This window comes from Pleurodeles waltl, chromosome 6 (genome assembly GCF_031143425.1).
Source record: "Pleurodeles waltl isolate 20211129_DDA chromosome 6, aPleWal1.hap1.20221129, whole genome shotgun sequence".
Taxonomy (NCBI): Eukaryota; Metazoa; Chordata; class Amphibia; order Caudata; family Salamandridae; genus Pleurodeles; species Pleurodeles waltl.
The window spans coordinates 826,905,253-826,912,331 of NC_090445.1; positions in this window are offsets into that span (position 1 = coordinate 826,905,253).

The window sequence follows — 7,079 nt, forward strand, 5'->3', positions numbered from 1 at the left end:
ATTGGCCTCCGACACCTTTCTTCAAGATTGGTCACAGATGGTCAATTATGCTTTTCCTCCATTTATAATGATCACCAGGATTCTGGCCAAAGTCAGGCGGCAGAAGGTGACGGTGGTCCTGATGGTGCCATTTTAGCAATCTCAAATCTGGTTTCCCCCTCTTTTAGAATTGGCAATCGACTTTCCCATCCTTCTTCCTCTTTTTCCTTCCCTTCTGCTGGATCCCTTAGAGAATCCTCATCCCTTAGTACTCAACAAAACTCTCACCCTCTCGGGCTGGAAGGTTTCAGGCCTTCATCATCTAGCATCCCAATTTCGGAGGAAGCTGTTGACTTCATCAATAAGGCCTGGGCTCCCGGCACCAGGAAAGCATACTCTTCCGCTTGGTCTCTTTGGTCAAGCTGGTGTTTGGGAAGGGACCTCGATCCAATTTCAACAGATATAAACTATGTAGTTAACTTCTTAGCTGCACAAGCTAGTGCAGGTAAGTCCTATAGGATGATTAATCTCTATAGGTCAGCTATTTCTATGCACCACACCTATGTCAACGGAAAACCTGTGGGTGAACACCCTTTAATTTGTCGTCTGTTAAAGGGAGTAACATTTTCCAGTCCTCCTTTGCCGAAATATTCAAAGTTGTGGGAAGTTAATGTAGTTTTGAATTTGTTTTTGTCTTGGCAAGATAATTGTGATTTGTCTTTAAAGATACTTTCAGCAAAACTTACCATGTTACTTTGCTTAGTTTCCATTAAGCATTTATTGGATGTTAGAGCACTGGATGTTACTTCTCAACAGTTTGCCCCCACGGGAGTCTTGTTCTCTGTTAACAAACGTACTAAGGCTAACTTAGGTACAGTTTTGTTACCCATATTTCCAAGATCAACCTAAAATGTGTGTGGGACAATGTCTCAAATGTTATGAAGAACGTACGGCTGGTCTCAGAACGTCCTCTTCTCCTCAACTACTCATTTCTTTCCAGAAACCCCATAATCCGGTGTCTTAAGCGACTCTGGCCAGATGGGTTCGTTGGGTGATGTCCTTAGCGGGTATAGATACCTCCGTTTTTGGAGCTCATTCAGCTAGAGGGGCCATGGCTTACAAAGCTTTTTGGGTTGGGTCCAGGTTAGAGGACATTCTGAGATCAGCTGGTTGGTCCAATGACAATGTTTTTAGGACATTTTATTGTAAGCCGGTTCATACTGCTACGTGAGTGGTGATTAATACGCTTTAAAACAGCATAATAGGAGCCTCCGTGCTTGACATAAAATGTAGATTTTCCTAGTATGTTATAACGGAAAGTCTTAATTTTATTAAAGACACGGAGGCGAGTATTATCCCACCTTAACAAGGTAATATTGCTGATTTTGTTTTGTTTTTTCCCTCCCTTGCAGCAACCTCCACTCCAGCTCAATCTTCTACCTAATCGGAGGATGGTTCTGTCGGACACATATGTCTCCACTGGAATACCGGATTCTTCCCGCAGCAGTTTCTCTGCTTCCGGCCGGATGTCTCCTTCACCTCGTTTCAGCCTGGACCCGATTCAGGACATTTGTTCATTGACTTTAGCAGTTGCGATAATTTTAAATATTCTTCTGTTATTTTCTCATACTCACTAGCCTTCTCGCATCAAGAAAGAGGGCTGGTCGCAGTCAAGCTTAGTGATTACATACCTCCTGCTATTCTGATTGGTGTTTTATTGATTACGTTCTTTTCTCCCATTGGCTTCTTGTGTTTCAAGCCTGCTGGGAGTTATAGTTCCTGACTGCTGCAATTCAAATTAAAGCAAGTTAGAGAAGCATAATACTTGCCTCTGTGTCTTTAATAAAATTAAGACTTTCCTTCATAACATACTAGGAAAAGCTACATTTTATCATAATCCTAAACAAGCATTTGCAATGCAATAGGTCTCGCACGTGCTTGAGTTAGAGCTCTTGGGCCGTATTTATACTTTTTTTTAGCACCGCATTTGCGCCGCTTTTTGACGCAAAACGGCGCAAACCTACAAAATACAATGGCATTTTGCAAGTTTGCGCCGTTTTTGCGTAAAAAAACGACGCAAATGCGGCGCAAAAAAAGTATCAATACGGGCCTTGGTGTTGTAAATTAATAACTGAACTTTTCTTGCCACATAAATTGGTCATCTGTGTTTCAATATTTGGTCATTTCCTGCCACATAATTCCAGTGGTCATGCATATAACTAAAGCACTTCCATTTACCTTCTTCCTCCATCTGCAGACAAAAATGAAAATGTTGCCATTTAGCATCTTAATTTAAATCTACCATGCTAATTCCAATAGAATACCACTTTCACCACCCCACCATCCGAGCTGTTGGCTGGCTAATACAATTCCCAAAAGAAGACGGCCACAGAGGAGTAACAAGAGAAATAAACTAGAAGGGTCCCTCAAACATATCAAGAATGTTCAAACAGTCAGAGTGTAATAAGGATGTTAAGTTGGCATGACTCATGGTCATACCTGCAATAAGGAAAGAATAATAAAACATATTTAGCCCCTAGAGGGAATACTGCATTACATATTTTCAGGGCTAGCTGGCCTACTACAATGATATTACAAACAAGACCCTTAAAACACAAACTATTCTCAGCTGTAAAACAAAAGTTCTAACCCCGAGAGAGGATAAAGACACAGAATAGGATAACCTAGTGTGGGAACCGATAGATGATCTAGACAAAAAGAGAGGGTAGTGGTGAATGTTTTGAAGGTGGTCCCATTGTCCTAGGACCACCACAAGCAGAGTTGTGAGAAAAAATGTTTTATAAAAGAACACCCTGCAAAGCATTATGGGACGACCGAGTGTAGAAAATATTGTAGTATGTTGACTGCAATGCTCAGAACAGCCCCTACAGGACACCACAATAAAAATACAATTTGTAAGAAACATGGTCATGTAACCATATAACTAGCCCCTAGGGGGCATGACCACATGAAAATAGAATGACACAAAGTAAGATAGTGCAACTATATATTTAGCCCCTAGAGGGTGTAGTGCCTAACACATTTTCAGGCCTAGCCAGCCTACTGCAATAAGAAAGCTCTTAGAACACAAACTATTCCAAGCCGTAAAACAAAAGTTCCACCCATAAGAGAACTTAACTAGCATTTGTAATGCAATGGGTCTCATTTTTCCTTGACGTGGAGCTATTAGCGTTGTAAACTTCAAACTGGACTTTTCTTGCCACTTAAATTAAAAATGAAAAGTAAAACAGGTGACAAAACAGAGCCAATTCAAAGCGCCATGGCCGCCATGAGCATGAGCGCGATGGACAAACACAAAAAGAAAAAGACGTTTGCTTGCAGTTAAACGTATTGGCAAACGTACAATTATCGATGTAACGGGGCAGTCTGCAAGGCAGTAGCAAAACTGCCCCAAGGATGGATAAAAGGGATTTACCAATGCTAACAAAAGATTTTTGAAAGGCAAGCCCAGGAACGAGTGAAACTGATGGGCGTGCGGTGGGTGTGTTTAAAAGCCCACAGATAGATTACAACAGGTCAACATGCTTGCGCGCCTGACCTAAAAAAAAAAAGGGGACTGAATGGGTTATTATCTTGAGGTCCCCATTAACCTAGTGTGGGGACCCAGAGATGACCTAAACAGAAAGAGGTTTTGGTGGTTGTTACATTGTCCTAGGACCACCACAGGCTGAGTCATGGGCCAAAAGGTTTTGAAAAAAGAATGCTTGCAAAGCATTAAGGGGAGAATTTACTCGAGTGTAGTGAATATTGTAGTATCAGCTCTCCTGCTGTGCCGTGAGAGCCACGTTGCAGATTTCTGTGTTTTTTTAGTAAAGCATTTATCAATTATAAGTGTTTTTGGGAAAGAAATGAACGATTAGGTAACCCAACCCAAGAATGTGACAAGTGCTCCAATTCCGCCAATGGAATTTGCGCTGTTTGCACTGTGAGGGCCATGGCTGCCATGGAGCAGGAAGGGGAGAGACAAAAGAAAAAAATAGTTGACCTACCCTGAGGAATATCGGCAACCATGCAATTACCCATGTAACAGGGTGAGTCTGCAAGGAGGTAACAAAACCGCCCCAAGGAGGGACAAACATAAAGCAATTACCAATGACACCAAGGGACTTTTGAAAGGCAAGCCCACAAATGAGTGAAAGTAATGGACATGAGATGGGTGTGCTTAAAAGCCCACAATACTTACAACAGGTCAAAGCGCTTGCGCACTCGACCTTAAAATGCCCTTTCTTACCACACCATCTGCATTTATTCCACTAATGCAGGTCACTTTTTGATGACGCAAAGTGTGTGCTGGACTCGCATCTGTATAATGTGTTCCTGTTACGGCCCAGCAGGGCTTTACATGGGTGGATAAAAGTGGCGGGGGTCTCTAAAAGGGGCATGTCCTTAAATGAGTAAGAATTATTTCAAAGAGGCATGGCTTGAAACATGTAAACTAAAATCTTGTACTTCCCATAGTGGGTCATGCGACAAGTATTTTGGTGTCTCTCTGTGGACATTCTGCTTTTGTATACAACAACAATATTACACCATAACGAACATGCACCTAAAAAAGCTAGACCTATTGGCGTTGCTTGTGCTTGGTACCTGAATCAGATAAATAACAACAGTGATTTTGACGTGAATAATTGTAGTTGAAAATGTTTCATGTCTGAAAATATGGGACTGTGAAATAGTCATTACTAAAGCCTGGATGGTTTAGTGGTCTTCAGAGTGTCTCATTCCCACTTTTCCCTGCACACCACTTTCCTCTGCAGTCTCCCTATTAGACATGCTATGTTTGCCTCACATTCTTCAGAAATCATCCATATGCATATTTTACGTCTCATCTCCTTCATCACCATCTTTTCAATCCTTCCTGCACATACTTCTGTGCATCACCTTCACTTCTTCATCCCTACACACTGAACTGTAAGCATTGTATTTTCTTTTACTTCGTCCCTGCCAAAATTTCAACTGGCGTATACCGCCTTCAAACACTCTCACACAGAATCACAATTAAAATTGACACATGGGATGCTTGCTCTATGCATTCTGCAGACATGCCGAGGCATGACTTCTGAACACCTGTAGGACATACTGACAGGTACTGTGAGAAGCTGGTATTTTCTCAGAACTCACATAGACACCCAGAAGCAACTCTGTTCACAGTATGGACAATACAAAAGTAATCTGCTGCACGAAAGTAAAAAAACCTACAGGGAAAACACATGCTTGTAAAGAATGCAAGATTAAGTAAAACATCAAATCTAAACCTGGACTGTGCACTTGTCTTGGATTACCTTAATGACCTTTACAGTCATTGTTCGAAAATCGTTAAGTGTTTTAACCTGTAAAGTTAATGGTATGGGTATAGGGCTCAACAGGGACCCATTTTAATGTCTATGTTTTAATTATGGGCAGATGTGCGAACTGGGGGAACCACTCCACTTTAATCTCTGCTGTCAAGTTCTATTTTCCTTCTGTATTTGATGGGGCGTATGTTTACTGTACTACTTGTCTTTTTAGGTTAAAGTTGGACATGTGCATAGCTCACCTGTAAAGCTACTCTGCCCATTTCTTTCCATAGACATTTTGTTTTGTCACTCTTTTTTTTCTTTTTATTCAGTGTTTGTATTTGTGTTAGCCCGTCCATCCAGTGCTTGGCCCTTTCGAAGGGCACAATCTGTTTGTCATTTCTCTGACTGGCTCCTTTTATCCTTCCACAAATGTCTGCTTTTCAGGAACTTTTTTCATTTTCTAACGGCACTTAATGAGAGTGCATGCATTTCCCCGATTCTGTGTTTTCCCTTTCTCCTAGCACATTTGTTATCATGACATTATAAAAGTTCTACTTTCAACACCTTTTTCCTTTGAGACACACAATGCATTTGCAGTTTTATACAGATCTGCCGTTCCACATGCTCTCCCATGCACTGTCGGTTTTAAATCATTTCATGCAGGGTCTTTCCTATACTTCTACGTGCTATTTCATTTCTTGGGGTTCACACTAATATAATTTAAAACATTTAAACAAATCATTTTTCAAGCATTCTGTGAGAGCGCATGCATTTTACCATTCAACATGTTTGCCTGGTTTTATCAGCACATTTCTTTTCATAACAATATAAACATTTCATTTTCAGCAACTCCATCCTTTGAGCTGCTCTTACGTACCCTTTCTCTTTTATACATCGTCGCCTTTGAGCCACTCTGCCGAACATTTTAACTCCATACTGAACTCTTGTTCGTTTGCTTCCACCCCTGTACACTTTACTCTGACTGTTTGCTTCCCACCCCACGCCCTCTATTGGTGCCCCTGTGCACCCTTGTTTTGCTTTTGCCCACCCCGTGTTACATGCTTGACTTTCCTGTTGATTCCCACTCTCAATGACTCCACCTTCTGTGTTACGACCAAACACCTCCATATGTCACTCTTTTTTTTTTTATCCAACTGAAATGGGTAAACAAAAAAAAAAATGTTTGCATCATTTTGTAGACAAGTGCATGCCTACAAAATTATCCATTCAGTCGCGTACAGTTTTTTTCCCCTTTGTTTATTAGCATGGTTAAACCACAGGTAAAGCCTATTGTTCCCAAAGGCGAGACCTATTGGCTTTGTCAATGCTTGGTTGACATAGCTGATGTCCCTTTTTATGCAATTCTGACTGCCTCCAATGATCTCCCCACGCTCTTAATGACAGATATTATTTTCTGCAAACGAGGGTCCTTGTAGGACAGCACTCTTCTTGGGTATTTGCAGAACATTCACATTAGTATTTGATACCTCAGCATTTAACCCTTTCACTGCTAGGCCTCTCTGCCGCCGCCACCCCATCCCCGTACTGAGTCCTTTTTTAGCTATTTGGGGTTGTTAATGCTAAGGTCTCCATAACGTTTTGCGCACATTAGCTATCCACACCAAATTTATGTCCTTTTTTCAGCATCCTGGGGATTCTAAAGGTTTCAAGGGTTTGTGGAGTCCCCTGGAGGTAACTGAGAAAATCAGCAAAATATAGCAACATTTTGATTTTTTTAGAAAAACAGGGAGAAGTGCTCCAGATAAAAGTGTCTGTTTTTACCCCTAAAAATGACATTCA